Below are 17,393 nucleotides of genomic sequence, written 5' to 3'. Positions count from 1 at the left end.
ATGACTTTTTTTAAAGAGTTTTTCTGGGAGTTCTGCACTCTACGAAGATGTTCTCATATCACAGGGTCAAATGAGGAAATCATCTCGACAGCCTTAAGAAAATTTCCGCTATCAGGTTGAAAAAGTATTTTAAAAGAACCCTGAAATGCTTGACATTGTCAGGACAAAAATTTTACGATTGCAAGAATTCGTTCCAGAACATCATGCCAATATTTTTTTTAGGTTTCTAAAACCCGTAAATGATGATCGTTTACAGTAATAGATAATTTTAATTTTTTTTTCAAACTCATCCATGTATTCTTACGAAAATTATGTACAATTAATGTTTTATATCTTTTTATAGGCAACGATAAATGTTGCCAAGCAGAAAACCCATTTGAATCGGAAAGTATTGATAGTTTTACCGAAAGCCTTACAACAAAAGAAAAATATATATATTTTTTTAAATTGATTAAATAAGCCAAATTCTCTGTCAAAGTACATACTTTCTTCATTTTCTTTCGTCTTGATTTGTAGGAAATTGATAATTGCGTCCTATCGATTGGTTGAGGAGGTCCTAGCTCAACAAATCTTCTGACTTCCTCGTTGTTAAAAATACCATATCCATACCAAAAAATACCATTTCACCCTTAATTTAATTTCGCTTAAAACGATTTTATCTAATATCGCACGATCTGTATAGTTGTTTATTGCTTATTTTTAATCTTGCAATAGTTTTTTGAACTACTTCTACTAAATCGATTCTTACAAAACTTTCCGCACATATTTTAGTAGGTTTCCATGAAAATATTATATCATATTTTATGTTTAACATATATATATGTAAAGGTAATTCTAGTCAAGTGAGAAACTAAGAACCAAAAAGTAGAAAATATAGGTAAAAATATTTTTGAGATATCTTAACCTCTGAAACATTTAACAATTAAAATAAAAACGTGGGGGCGCAAAATTAAAGTAATTGTTAATTTTTAAAGAGGTTAGAATCTCTAGAAAGTCTCATAATGTGTCCTAATAATTATTTTCACGTTTTTAGTGCACCAGATTTTATTTAAAGTAGTAGTGTAACTTCACCCTACGCATTATTATATATTTTTTTCTGTATTTTAATTTTTTTGTGCCAAGCCTTTTGTAAAGCACCGCAAAAAGGGGCGCCCACGGGCGTGCGTTACGGGGGCCCTGCCTTTGCCGTAACGCAACTTATACAGATAATTTGTATAGAGAGAATTTGAAAACTCGAATATTACAAGCATGTGAACACATTTCTAGACTAAATTATGAAAATTTTGCTTAAACAATAAGAACATTCATGAAAAATGAATTAGAAATTATATTGGTTTAGTCAAAAGTGTGGACTTTGTTAAAAGAAATATAAAAATAAAACTGTGTTATTTAAGCCTGTATTAATATTTATCAAAATTAGAATTTATGTATCTTAGGTAAGGAGGATTCAATATAATTTTTACAGATTTTAAATAAATAGTGTCCTAAGGATAGTTTACTCTTGAATAGAAAAATATCGAACACCATTAAAACGTACATAAAACATTCAACGTACGTCTATAAAGTATCGCATTGGGCAAAATGTGCGCCAGCATGTGGTATAGCCAAAAATGAAAAAGATCGCTCAATCAAGATATATTAATTTACTCAAGGACACCCTGTAGATACAATTTTATTATTATATCCTTTTTAGGCATCGTTTATAGGTAACTAAATATGAAATTACCGAGTGATCTTGCAAATTAATAAATAAAATTAAATTTAAAAAAACAAATTAATAAATTAAATTTTTTGACAAAATACATTCAGAATATGTCTAACTGTAATAACAAAATTAATGTTTACAATAAAATACAAATTTGAGCTAATCTTATTTTAATTTTTTAGTCCTACAGCACTTCATAGAAAGGAAAATGATACTTGTGGCAATGACGATAGCACTGCAAATTTAAGCCTTATATATATTCTTACCTTGCATACAGGATGTCTGCGAAACGTTGGGAAAACTCAAAACTGGATATGCTACAGACTAAAATATGTCAATTGGCCCATTCCTTAGTCCAAAAGGTGATAGTTTGTGAGATACAGGGTATCAGAGTTACAATTTTATTTTCTATTTTTTCTTATTCAGTTATCAGCAAACCTGAATAAAAACAAACCATAGATCACCACATTATACTCAACACCTGGAATTTTCGCACAAAAATGATTCTCATATTTTGTACGAAATGTGAGAATCAGTTTGTTCAGATTTTCCGCAAAACATGTTTAATGAAAGTAAGTTTTTCGGCAGAAGTAAAAAGAAAGCGTCTGAAAAATTCTAGAAGGCTATGAAAATTTGCCCATTTTATGTGACATATTAGATGCTTGACAGTCCGGATAGTCTCAAGGCGGTAGTTTCGATTTCTTACCGCCATCTATATGTCGAGGAATAAAAGCTTTTTCAGTGTTTTTGTTGAACTCTTGGTACCGTGTCAGAAGAGAAAAGCTAGTACAGGGTCATATCTTAGCAAATGAGGGATTCTACTATATGACTGCGGAATATGTACTATATGTCTTATATATTTTAAAAAAGTTTATTATATTATAATTATTATATAAAAATATTATTTGTTCTTTTGTATTATTCAATCTCTGAAAAAAAGCCTAGTTTAAGCAACTTAGGTTCTTATCACTCATAAAAGAATTTTTTGCTAATACTTAAATCACACATGATCAAAATCTAGGGTTATTGAATTATTTTAATTACAATAAGTTTTTTTAAATTTTCAAATTAAATATTTTTTTTAACCATTACAAGTGTAGATTACAACTGAATTATAACATGATATTAAAATACTGATTCTCGTGAGAAAAATTAAAACTTATGTACAATCAATACAAAACAACAAAAATTTGTAATTAAAATTTTACAAAAAAAAAAAATAAAAAAGAAAAAAAATTATATGAATTGTGGCTCTACATTATCTTTCCAAGTTAAGCCTGTTATCAAGATCTCCTTCCGGAGTTGCGGCGTTGAGGAACTCCTCGTTGAAGCATATCCTAGGCATGCTCTACAGGAATGAGATCAGGTTGAGGTGAGTTTGAGCTGGCTAGTCTAAAATACGAATGTTTTGCTCATTATTATACAATAAAATAAAATTTGCATCAATATATTAGGCATATGTGACAACGATTTAGAAGAACAAGTTCAGTTCGATACCCACAAGAAAAATTCTTGCTCATACCGTAACTGTGCTTTCTCTATATTTGTGCAACTCTTGTGTATGATACATTCGATTTTTTGTGTCAGGTGCCCTCCATGCAACTACTATTCGAGAATCTGAATACAAGCCAAAGCGAGATTCATCAGTAAATAAAATATTTTGCCATTGATTTTGGTCGCAAGTGTCATATTCCTGAGCCCAAGATAATCGAATGGCGCGATTCCTTCGACTTAAGGGTTGGCATCTCTAAGGCTTTCGGCTTATTAGATTACCTTCTCTCGACCTTCTGTAGATGGTATGTTTTGACACAGTCACATTATAAATTCGGCGCAGATGACTTATTAATTGTGGTGCTGCTAGAATCGTATTACACTGCTCAACATAGTTAAGGGTAAGAAAGAAATAGTTATCAAATAATTAATAGTTAAAGTTTTAAATATCCCTAGATTTACACCATGTGCTTTTGTAAGCGTCTGATTTTTGTATTAATTTATTTAATTATAGAATGTGTAGGGATGCACATAAAGAACAATATTTCGACTTAACATTTGTAGAGGTTTAGGCCTCCACCGATCAAGTTATTATCGCGACTCTAAAACCTAAAATATATACAGGATGACGGCAGTTAAATTGGTATTGGTATCTTTGTTAGTATTTAAGATACAGGGCCGGATAAATTAGCAAACAAGTAGGATTTTTTTGTCGATTAAAATGGTGAAAGAATTAAACATCGCATTTTCGAGAAGATGTAAAAATTAAAAAATGCACTTTTGTAAAATAGAATTCTCTATACAGTTTTACGTAAATCAAAAGAAAATGGTCTTCTTAACAAAAAAAGTAAATTTACACTAATAGCTTAAACCTAAAAATAACAAAGTTATTTCTATATATTAGTCCTTTTGCCAAATCCATCAAGTTGGCTTTAAAATAAATCATTCTTGAAATAAAATGACAGTAGCCATAGAGATTTCATAAATCAGATAAATACTGACAGCTACACGTTAGCAAATTTTACATTTTTCTAAAATTTAAATTATTAAAATGCCTTTTACACATATTAAAAATGTAATATGTTAGAATATTACCTTGTATACCGAAAAAATAGTGACAGAGCGCTAGAAGAGTACCACCAGAAATTCTAGATTTGCAACTTGTCAAGCCGAAGATACTTCTTAATTCTCTACAGAATTAGAAGTAACGAAAATGTATTTAAAAGAATTAGAAGAAGGAACCAATTAATAATTTGGAATATTTGGAAGTTCATATGGAAAACTCAACTAAAGATTTAGAACCTACACCTTAGGTAAGAGCTTACGGTGTGAACTTAGAAATGATATGACAAGTCTTAAATAAAGATAATTTGGTATTTAAGTATTGTGTGTACATTATATAAGTATTATGTGCCAGTATAAACATTGTTGCCTGGCGATAACCAAAAAAGTTACGTAAGGTATGCGAATCGAATGATTTTTTCAAATAAAAGTTTGTTTAATCGTAAAAATGTACACTATTGGTTCTAAGAAAATATTTTCCGTACTGATCTGAGAAACCCTAAAAATCAATTAAGTATAAAAATTAATAAATCAGGACCTGTATTTTATGATGGCACTTTGACCAGAAAGAAATAATTATGTTTACCTCATAATATCTGGAGTGCCGGAAGATTAGTTAGATAATGTGAACTTGGAGAGGCGGCAACAAATCTGTTTTCAATAGGATGGAGCACCCCCCCCCCCCCCATCAACTAAATGATGGAAGGCGTACATGTATTAGTTAATAAATTGTTTAGCGATGAATGGATTGCGGCACGTGACCCGATTCGTTGGTTACATAAAGAATAAATTATGTAAAAAAATATAGAACCATTGATGAACAAATTACAAAATTTAACCAAATACTAGGTAAATGCTTGGATCAATTTTAAAAGCTACAAGACGCGTGCGTAAGTGTGCTCAGAAATGTATTGAACAAGATGGCGATGTAATGAATGGTAACTAATTTCAGAAAGTAGCCACATTGGCGCTGTTGGTGGGAAGTGTACCCTACTCTGATTAGCTCCAACCACCTTTTGGCAGTTAATAGTGTTATTGTTTGCAAGAGCCACGTGCAGAGTAGTCAATTAGAGACACTTCTGATGAACAGCGCTGAAGTGAGTTGCGTTTTTAGCCTGCATTGTCATTTTCTACTTTCCACATTTAACTGTGCGTTCAACAATTTTTACTGCAATAATTTCAATTTGTTTTATTAGAAATTATAGAAGCTGTTACACGACTAGCGTACCCTTTTTTTCTTAACTAAGTACGGCATTTTTAATTTCCATATGGGTAATGGTTCCGAGGTAATTATTTTGCAATATTCGAACGTTTACTGTATCTATTTAGAAGTTGAGGCTTACAAACAACATCACGATATGAGAATATAAGGAGAATTAAAAAGTCACAGAACTTACTTCAGCTTTACTTGCTGATTTACAAACTGTGTAGAAATATAAAAAGTTTAAAGTTTACAATTTTATACCGGGTTTTTCAAAATTATGGGTTTAATCCTCCAGGGGTTACTCAGTGCAACAGTAGAAAACATTTGAGTATAGGGATACATGTCCGGAAAAGTGTGACTGACTATGGCACTCTGGCCCTAAGACGCGTTAAAATTTAGAAAGACGATGAATTGCCTAAATAGGATTTCATAAATTTAATTTTTGCAAAGTATCATTACCACAATTGGTAACTAAAGATACTTCGGTCATCCTCTACTAAATTTATTAAAAAAATATATTAATCTGACATGTTTTGGATATATAACATGTCCATTATCAGGGATAATAAATTGAGGGGTTCCGTCAATAAATCTTATAGGTCTAGTGCCTCAGACAAGGTTAAAACGACTAAAAATAAATAAAAATGGCATATTGAGATACATGAGAATGGGACCAAACATGGCTTTACAAAAACTTTAAAATTACATTATTACGACAATACGACAAAAAAGAAGAAAAAAGTTTTTAAAACAATTATCATATTGTCGTAATGATGTAATTTTAAAGTTCTTGTAAAACCATGTTTGATCTCATTGTAATGTATCTTAATATGCCATTTTTATTCATTTTTAGTCGTTTTAACCTTTTAATCATGTCTGAATTAATAAATTTTTTAATACATTTAGTGGAGGATGACCGAAGTATCTTTAGTTACCCATTGACCTACACTGAACTGACCTACACTAACTATGAACTCCACTGCAAGAATAGACTACTTCTTCAACATTACCACAATTGTTTAAAATTACGTGTTAATTACACAAACTGTTGTTATTTATGTTAATTACGCAAAATTACAATATTATAACGCGGCTTAGGGCTATAGAGCCATAGTGACACTTCCGAACTTGACTTTTCCGAACATGTCTCCCTATACTAAAATTTCTTCTACTGTTGTATTGTATAACCCCTAGAAGTTTGATCCTATAGTTCTGAAACACTCTGTATAATTTTTAAGCCGACCTAATATCTTTTAGCGGTTTCCAAGGTCCCAATAGACATTCTGTATATACAGCATGCAGAAATTGTCCTCTTTCCGCCCACAAAAAAATTTTATACGACAGTGGCATCAGCCTTTATACAGCTGTACGATTAATAGTTTTTGAGTTATAATCCAAACTTTTTTTTTTTTTAATGCAACACTCTATATATTTATAGTTCATAAAACTGGTATTTTTTTACCTTTTCAAAAATATATAACAGTATGGACTTATTTTCAAAAATACGCAAATAATTAAGAATTTTCTAAATTAAATGCATAATTTAATAGTAGGCCATGAATAACAATAATAGACAAATAAAAAGTTACAAAGTAATAACGACGAATTTTTGATTTAGTGGACTGTATTAGGTTTTTGAGATAGATTGAGATTTAATATGGTTCTTCGTTTTTTCAAGGAATGTTCGAACGCACATTAGTAATGCATAATGGCTTACGTGCGTAATATGCGTGGCATAATGCTTCGTTGAAGTCGGGCTTGGTAGCGCTACCAGTTCATCGTTCCTTCCATATCAGGCACTCACACTTTAGGTAAAGTTTAATTTAAGTCTTTATTATAAGTTTAATCTAATTCGTTTAATAATTACTGCAGGAAAATCACCGGCGGTCAATATGTATAAGGCTGTTAGCGGTTAGCTGTTTTACAAAACCTACTTGCAAGTGTGTGTAGGTACTACTGCGTACTTCCTTCCAATTTTTGGCAATGCATTTGGCCTGCATTGCGCAAGGTCAGTAAGGTTACAAGCCCGCCAAAACAATGTGCGTATTTTCGCGGAAAAATGTATTTTAAATAAAATAGTTAATTATTAAAGAACCATCTTATGATTTCCCAATTTAAACATCCCGAAAAATAATAAAAAAAATAAAAATATTCAATATTAATTAATCTTGGATTGATATCCAACATTCCACCCACCAAAAACACGGTTTTTTTTTCCAAAAATAAATAAAAAGTAAATTACCGTTAATTAAAAATTATTTAAGCTACTAATAATAAAAATAACTTATTGTCCTGGCAGGGGACATATTTTAACCGCGGGCCGTTGCAGAATCCCATTAGAGGTCTTTAGAGTCACAACTCGTACAACACCGTCTTTACCCCGGTGCGTACTAATAATTCGAGCAAGAGCCCATTCAAGGGGGGGTTTTTCTTCGTTTTTTATGAGGACCAATAATCCTTCACGAAGATTGGGTACGTGGTTAATCCATTTACTTCGTTGTTGAAGCGTATGTAAATATTCCTGCGTCCATCTTTTCCAAAAATCAGAATGCATACGTTGCAATAATTGCCAGCGGTTGAGACGATTTAAAGATATAGAAGAATAATCAGGTTCGGGAAATGAAGAAAGTGGTTCCAAAGTAAGGAAATGTCCGGGAGTCAATGGAGTGAGATCGTTCGGATCTTCACTAATCGGTGACAAAGGTCGAGAATTAAGAAGAGATTCTATTTGGGTTAAAAGAGTATAAATCTCTTCGTATGTCATTATTTGATTGTCAACAACTCTATAAATGCCACTTTTTGTTTGTTTCACCATAGATTCTATAAGCCCATTGAAATGAGGTGACCCACTGGGGTTAAAATGCCAATGAATGGAAAGCTTGATAGCTCGATCAATTGGTTATTTGCTCCTTTATAGTTTGTTCCTTGATCTCAATATAAATCAGAGACCCTACCGCGACGAGCTATAAATCGCCTAAAACTAGCTAGGAAAGCCTCCGAAGTCAAATCTGATGACAATTCAAGGTGAAGAGCTTTAGTGGCGCAGCAAGCAAATAAAGAAATATAAGCCTTGGTAGTTTTCGCCCCCCTGTGCTTTCCCATAGTAAGCAGAAAAGGTCCTGCATAGTCCAAAGCTACATGAGAAAAAGCTTTAACTTGAGAGATCCTAAAAGATGGAAGATCTGCCATATATGGTTGGGGTGCTTGAGGTCTTAAACGAAAACAAGTCAAACACTTTGATACGCAACGGTAAATTGCGTTTCTGGGAGACATAATCCAGAAATTTTGTATAATTAAGTTATGCATAGTTTTAAGACCAGGATGGATGTTTTCATTATGAATCTTCTCCACTATCAGATCAGTTAATCTGTGCCTTTTTGGCAGCAATATAGGATGTTTTGCCTCATAAGAAAGGGATGCTCTATCCAACCTACCACCCATCCTAAGGACACCTGCTTCATCCAGAAAGGGTGTGAGCTTTCTAAAGGACTTGGGAAGAGCTTGTTACTTTTAGAAGCTAAGATGGGCTCCTTAAAGCACTCATTTTGTATTTCTTTAAGCAAATGTGTCATAGAACTATTAAGTTCAGATATACATAAGTCAAGTGAAGAAAATGTTTGCGATTTTCTAGCGATATAAAAAATATGCAAGATATATGCCAAAATACGTTGTATTTTGTCAAGAGAAGAAAACTTAGTCAAGAGACTAGAAATTATGCTTTCAGTAGGCATGACGATATTGAGAGCAAGTTGTTTTTCCTCTTTTATTACCTCAGGAAGATTAGAACGTAATATAGAGGGTTGTATAGGCCAATTTTGAGGCCTTTCAAGCCAGAAATCAGGACCATTCCACCAAAGTTTGTGTTGTAGAAGTTGCGAGGGAGTCAAACCTCTAGAAACACAGTCCGCGGGATTTTCCTTGGTAGGCACATACTTCCAGGAAGATGGAGGTAAGATTTCTTGAATATGGGCCAGTCTGTTGGCTATAAAGGTTTTATATTGATGAGGTGAAGTTGACAACCAAGCAAGTGCAACTTGCGAATCTGACCAAGCATAAATGGCATCCAAATTAAGCGTATTGCAATAAGATTCTTTGACAAATGACAATACGTCAGAGAGTAAATGAGCTGCACATAGCTCGAGTCTGGGCAAAGAAATTACTTTAAGAGGTGCAACCCGTGATTTTCCAGTAATTAAATTAATTTTAATATTTTTATCAGAATCAATGATACGGAAATATACAACGCAGCCATATCCCATGGTGCTAGCGTCACAAAACCCATGGACCTCAATTCGACAACAATCTTGTGAAAACAAGTTTGTTGGAAGGTTTACTTTAGAAATTTCTGGAAGTTCGGATTTAAATCGCTCCCAAATCATCCCAACAATATCATCCCAATCTTTTCTTGACAGCCAAACTTGTTGCATGATATGTTTAGCAAGAAAAACAGTCGGGGCTAAAAAACCTAGCGGATCGAAAATTCTAGCAATCTGTTACAACACACTTCGCTTCGTACACGGCCCGTCTATAGGAGTACATGTGTACGAAAATACGTCATTACAAGGATTCCACTGAAGACCCAAAACTTTAACAAAACTGGGACCCTCTGAATCGAAATTTAAAGGGGTCTGAACATCTTTACTAGACACCGCAGAAAGGATTGCAGGATGATTACTATTTCATTTACGAAGTTCAAACTTCCCCAATTTTAAGAGAGAGATAAGTTCCGTTTGAAGCTTAAGAGCTAGCTCTATAGAATTTGCTCGTGAGACACAATCGTCGATATAAACTCCTTCCTGGAGGACTTTGCATGCATTAGGATATTTATCTTGTTCCAGGATTGCCAACTCTTTCAAAGTTCTAAGTGCTAAAAAAGGAGCAGAGGACACTCCGAAAGTTACTCTGTTCAGAGTGTATTCCTTAATAGGATCATTTTTAGAAAAGCGCCAAAGAAATGTTTGGTATTTTCTGTGTTCAGGTTTGACAACAATTTGGCAGTACATCTGTTTAATGTCGCATGTAAATACTATAGGATAAGTACGAAATTTTAACAAAATCTTGGAAAGATCTTGATGAAGCTTGGGCCCCGAAAAGAGACTATCGTTAAGACTAATCCCATTAGAACCTCTTGCACTGGCATCAAATACCACTCGCAGTTTTGTTGATGAACTATCTGGCTTTAAAACACAGTGGTGTGGTAAATAAAATGAAGAAGATTTGATATCTTGGATGGGTATCTCAGAAATGTAATCCTTTTCCAAATATTCTTTCATAAAGTTTGAATAAGACAGATGAAGATCTGGATTCTTATATAACCTATTTTCTAAAAAAATAAACCGTCTAAGGGCTTGTGAATAAGTGTCCCCAAAAACTGGTTCTATATTACGAAAAGGCAATGCTACAACAAACCTACCTGAAGACTCTCGATGAGTTGTTTGTTTAAAAATATTCTCACATTTCTCTTCGTCAGGAGAAAAATTAATTTTTGATTCAGGTACTTGATCTAACTCCCAGAACTTTTGAAGTGTCAAGTCCAATTGGGGTTTAAATGAGACATGACAACTTAATAGAGAGGTACTGAATTGAAGGCATTCAATTCGACCCTGCAGTATCCATCCAAATACTGTTTCCAAAGCAACAGGCTGACCTGGCTTTCCAAAAATACGTCCAGCGCCTAAGACAAATGGCACTATTTCTGCACCAAGCAATAAATCTATTGGTCCTGGGGTTTGAAATTTTCTATCTGCTAAAGGCAGGTTTTTAATGTGACTCCATCTCTGAGGAGAAAAGCACATTTTAGGTTGATCCGAGCAAACTTTTGGAAGTATGATTGCCTCAAAAGTGAAGGTTGGATCCTGTTTGTCACGTGGCTTAATCAAACATTGAGTTTTACCTTTATTTGTAGATGAAATTGAATTGTTTATTCCTTCAATAGGAACACAGAATGGTTGCCTACGTAAGCCCAAATGATTAGCACATTGTTCTGTTATGAAATTAGCCATGCTTCCAGAGTCTAGAAGAATTCGAACCCTCTGGAAGTTGCCTCGAATATCTTTGATATCCACTTCCGCTGTGGATAACATGACTGTAGATTGTATCAAAGAAGTCGTACAAGTGTTACATTGGACACTTATATTCGTCTGCCCATCATTATTTTCATCAGAAAAGGTACCGGAGGGTTGACCAGATTGAGAATGGGTGCTAGTAGCCGTCGAAGGAGAAGAATTGTTGAGGAACTTACTTGAAGGTAAATGAAGAGTCGTGTGATGAGCATAATTGCAAATCTGACACCTTAATGAGGATGCACAGTTATTTGTAGAATGATTGGATCTAAGGCAGTTGCCACGCAATTTTTGTTGCTTGGAAAAATTTAATCTTTCATGTGGAGTTTTTTCCAAGAAAGTTTGACATCTATATAAAGCATGGGAATAAGGACATAATAAACATTTTTTATTTGTTTTCGGTTGCACGGTATTCATAAACGCTGATGTAGCCGGTGGCTTTTTAAAATGTTGCTTATAAGCTGAGTTAAAATTTGAAACGTTTGCTCTATTTGTAGTGCTAGGGACCATATACTGCACAGATTCTAAGGCCTTACATTGATTTGTTAAGAAGGTTGTGAGTTGTTGATAAGTAGGCATTTCTAAAGTGCTATGCTCAAGTTCAAAATCTGTCCTTGTCTTGTAATCCAACTTTTGTAATAAAATATTGAAAATTAAAAAATCCCAAGAGTCTACATCGAATTCCAAAACCTTAAGAGCTGTTAAATTTTCGGAAAAATGTATCCAGAAAGCGCCTTAATTCTTGAAATGATGCCTTTTGTAAAGATGGTATATTATACATTTCATTAAAATAGGTGGTTGCCAAGAATCGTTTATTTTGATATCTATTAACGATAGTATTATATGCAATCCTGTAATTATTCTCTGTCATTGGAATTGATTTAATTAAATAGAATGGCTCATCCTTCAATGAAGTTATTAAAAACTGAAATTTTTGCACTTCTGGCAAATGGTTATTGTTGTGAACAAGACTATTAAATAAGTCAAAATAGGCTGGCCACATTTTAAAATCTCCACTAAAAACAGGAACATTAATTTTAGGGAGTTTGGCTCCAGAATCGAAACCTTGAGAAAAATTGGTAGAATTTGACTGTTGAATAGGGGTCATCCCATCAATTTCCAGTTTCTTAGCTTTAATGCCATAAAAATATTGATCTGCCAAAAGACGTATTTTATCCTGAACCTCGAATTCATCATCATCAGATACAAACTCCATTAAATCATTGTGAAAACCTTTAAACTCATCGTAAATTTGTGCGGAAAAATCTGCTCTGGCTAAAAAAATTTCCTTATAGAATGGGTCATTCGACGAGTTAAGTCCGTACTTGTAAATCTCTTGCAACCTATTTAATGGGCTCCTACGTTTAATAGAAATCTTATTAATTTGAGTTTTAAACTCTGTACTTATAGGCGGTGCCATAATACTACACAAAACCCTTTTAATTTAAAAATATTAGCAAAAGTTATATATAAGAAAAACTCAAAACAGCAAATCTCTCTACGCCGAGAATGACCCGTGCGAGAGCATGCGACCGGTAGACGGTACCGAGACCTGCCGACGGGGATCGGTGTGAAGCGCGTTGATACGCCGTATTTACACCTTCTGACCGGTGCAAAGGATAGAAAATGCTTGGTTATTTATGCCATACAGAGATAAAGATATGACTAAATATGGATATTTATTATTTATCGTAAATAGAAAGAATAAATGTACGTACGTTGTACCTAAAGACAGAGACGGAAGAGGTTAGTTGGAATGTTTGATTTTTACCAAAAAATGGCGACTAAAATGTCTTGCAAATTAAATAAATGTAATAAATTATTATTCTGTTAAAAAAGACGCCAATCTAGGCTCGATTGGACCAAATGTCGTCGTCAGACTTTTGATTTAGTGGACTGTATTAGGTTTTTGAGATAGATTGAGATTTAATATGGTTCTTCGTTTTTTCAAGGAATGTTCGAACGCACATTAGTGATGCATAATGGCTTACCTTGCTTCGTTGAAGTCGGGCTTGGTAGCGCTACCAGTTCATCGTTCCTTCCATATCAGGCACTCACACTTTAGGTAAAGTTTAATTTAAGTCTTTATTATAAGTTTAATCTAATTCGTTAAATAATTACTGCAGGAAAATCACCGGCGGTCAATATGTATAAGGCTGTTAGCGGTTAGCTGTTTTACAAAACCTACTTGCAAGTGTGTGTAGGTACTACTGCGTACTTCCTTCCAATTTTTGGCAATGCATTGCAATGCAATGCAATTTTTGGCCTGCATTGCGCAAGGTCAGTAAGGTTACAAGCCCGCAAAACAATGTGCGTATTTTCGCGGAAAAATGTATTTTAAATAAAATAGTTAATTATTAAAGAACCATCTTATGATTTCCCAATTTAAACATCCCGAAAAATAATAAAAAAAATAAAAATATTCAATATTAATTAATCTTGGATTGATAACCAACAGTGGAATTGCATTATTCTTATTTTTCTTGTAATAAAGGAACACAAAAAATAAATATATGAATTCAATAAACACTATAAGAAAACAACTGTATAAAAAAACAACAATGTAATAAAACAACATTTTTACAAGAGATGTTCAAAATGCACTTTGGCACTTTGGAACACAAAACTGGCGTCATATAAAAATCACTAGTATAACTTAGAAATTATTTTAATATATTTTTATAAAATAAGTTACAAAACTTATAAACTCTTCTCTGTAAAATACTGTTTAAATGAATTTCCAATATTTATCGCCGTATTAGCTACTCTATTATTTCGAACTGTCATTCTTGGGCTTAAAGTGTTGTGGGTTTAAAGTTTAAATTGTTTTTTTTATTCTTTAGAACATTAACGTAATCCAAATCGCGACCTCCATCATAGTGGACTCAACATTAATAGCGGTTTGTTTTTTAAGTAAAATACTTTTATCAAAAATTCTAAATTTCTTATATAATATACCAAATGCATTTTTAATGCATTTTCGTGCACATGAATGACGGTAATTGAAACGTTGCTTATCATTATCTAAAATTCTATTTCTTGGTCTTGGATACGGCCTCATTAGATAGGTTTTTAGCGGATATGCCTCATCACCTATCAGGACATTTGGCATAATAATATTAAGAATTTGGTAATGGAGGTATATCTAGTCCATTTGTCTCTAACAAACTGTAAAGTGACGAAGACTGAAAAACACCACCGTCACTTTCAGATCCTTTTGCACCCACTTCTGTAGTGATAAATTTTTTGTTAGCATCGGCAACCGCTTGTAGTCTGAGAGAATAATATTTCAAGTAATTAAAATATGTCGTTCCACTTTTGGGAGGACATTTTATTTGGCAGTGCTTTCCGTGAATAGATCGAAAACAGTTTGGAAAACTCCACATTATATTCTTCGATTATTGTTTCCAAGTGCTCTTGACTAGGAAATTGCATGTAATCTCCTTGTAATTTTCCCCAAATAATGGCACTTGCTTCCTCTACGATCTCAGAAACTGTGGAATATCCAACTCTGAATTCGTGTCCCAAATGTTTGTAGGTGGTTCCCGTGACAAGAAATCTGTAATAAAAAATTAAAGCTGAGTAAGATGCAAATTATATTTTTATACTAGCGCCTAGTTAATATGCGACAAAGATACTTACATGTTTTTATTTTTTTCTCTTAGTTTCACTTATTCTTGTTGTTTAAAGAAAGCATTTTTCTTTTCTGTATCTACAATTTTATCTATTTTTTCACCCAATTTCTTTTTATGTCCTATATCGATAAAATGTTTTAATACTCTTTGTTTCGTACGTTTTCAGTCTAAGAAAGATCTAATAAAAACATCGCAAAACAAATAAGAACTTCTATTTATTTTGCTGTCCAAATTCTTATTATTTCATTTACTATAGAATGGTAATGCTTAAGAACTAATGGATGGAAAATTATTTTAAGGGAAAGTGTAGCCGCTCGTTGGAAGAATAAAAAGGACACGTATCGCCGTTGAAAAAAATTCCAAAATCTCGTTCTGGAGATGGAGCCAGCAACTTTTCATCTTCTTGGCCATATTTTCATATGATGTCGTTTTTAAAGGATAGTATAACTCCGGTCACCAAATATGGGAACTAATCTTCTTCCCAACATAAAGATAAGGATAATTCTGAAGTTGACGAGGACTCAGAAACCCAATCCAATTTTGATCCAAGATCTCCGGATCCGATATCAGAATCATCAGCGTCGCAACCTGTGACCAGACCATCATCTTCAGCTTCTTTTAGAACGACCAAGACGAACAGAAAAAGACTGCTTGACACCAAAGAAGACCGTTTTTTTGAACTTGAAAACAAGAAGCTGCAGCTCTTATCCCAACCCTTGGTTCAAGATCCACCTGTAGCAGCTCCAGAATGTAATGATTTAATTTTTTTTTAAGTCTGATACCATATATGAACAAATTTCAACCGATTCAAAAACTGAAAATAATTATAGACGAAATGTCGGGCACTGAAACCTGGAGACCTGAACCACTACAAACCCATTCTGCCAACAATCCAACACCACTGCAGCCACTATATCCTAATAATAGCATTATTCAAGAGAGTACCACATCAGCATTTCCACCGGAATTTTCTAATTACCTATATACATAATCAATAAGTAAGTTCCCGATATATGTATCTATGTAGGTATATTTTGTATATTGTGTATATTTTGTTTAAGTTATTACTTTTATTACTTAATAAGAATTCATGTTTTTTTTTTGTTAAATATATTTTTATATACAAGTATGTACATTTAAATGTTTTTTTCACTTACCTTATAGTAATGACAAGTTGTTCTGCAGGTGACATGCAGCGGCTTCTGACGAAGTTTGTTTGTGTCTTCTCCAAATAAGAACCAACGTTTTTCAGCAAATTATCAAACGTTTCGATGGACATTCTCAGGTAGTTCCAAAATCGGTCTGGATATTTTCTTAATTTAGGGTACAGATGGTGAAATTCACCAAACCTATATCTTTCCCGATTTATGGGGTGAATTCCTACTTTTTTGTTTAACCATTTAAACTTATAATAGGGCGTGTCCACTAACAAAAACAAATGAACTGCTTTTGTTGGAGCCATTTTATGAACTGATAAAAATAAATTTGTAATTTTAATAAATTTTCGACGCGTCGCGTCGCTCCATCACTCTGAATATATAACCGCGATGCTCGTCGCAAAGCTATCGCGACGCGACGCACGTCGCTCCCACTCTGAACAGTGCTTTAAGCTTGATAATAGTAAGACATAAATCAATGTTACCAATTAATTTAAAGAAACATGTTAATTTAGTAAAAAACCATTTATTTGTCATTTTTTTGTTTCTTGTTATAAATAGCCATGGCCTCCCATTAAATTATAAATTTGATCATTTAAATTTAGAGAATTCAATTTTTTTTGCGTATTTTTGAAAATAAGTCCATACTGTTATATATTTTTAAAAAGGTAAAGAAAAGGCCAATATTATGAACTATAAATATACAGGGTGTTCCATTAAAGAAAACATAAGTTTGGGTTATCAGAAACTATTGATCAGAAAACAATATATTTACACCACTGGATTCTGCAGAAATATATAAGAATGAATTTTTACTTTTACAAAAGCTTTAAAGATAACGGAGATACGACGAGGGTCCCAAAATGCAAAAATTTCAAAAATGCCCTGTATGTTAAAAAATAAAAGGACTATGAAAATTTTGTTAACAGCATCTTTAGTTTTACGAAAAAGTAGCACAGTGTCGCGAAAACCGCAACTCTCTATCTCTAAAAATAACGGAGATATTCCGCAAAAGTACCCAAAATGGGACAATTAAGGCCAGATATAAACTCTCCATTTAATTTTAAAATCTAATGC

The 17,393-nt window shown here is 33.2% G+C and overlaps 1 long non-coding RNA gene across 1 annotated transcript; it reads left to right on the top strand.

Annotated features, from left to right (window-relative positions):
* The first annotated feature begins 13,314 nt into the window (after positions 1–13,314).
* Positions 13,315–16,127, top strand: LOC126734612 (uncharacterized). Its single transcript, XR_007660129.1, has 3 exons — positions 13,315–13,804; positions 15,459–15,909; positions 15,990–16,127. It is a non-coding gene; the product is annotated as an uncharacterized LOC126734612 (long non-coding RNA).
* Positions 16,128–17,393: the final 1,266 nt, after the last annotated feature.

This window comes from Anthonomus grandis, chromosome 1, assembly GCF_022605725.1.
Source record: "Anthonomus grandis grandis chromosome 1, icAntGran1.3, whole genome shotgun sequence".
Taxonomy (NCBI): Eukaryota; Metazoa; Arthropoda; class Insecta; order Coleoptera; family Curculionidae; genus Anthonomus; species Anthonomus grandis.
This window is presented reverse-complemented; position numbering and strand designations above follow the sequence as displayed.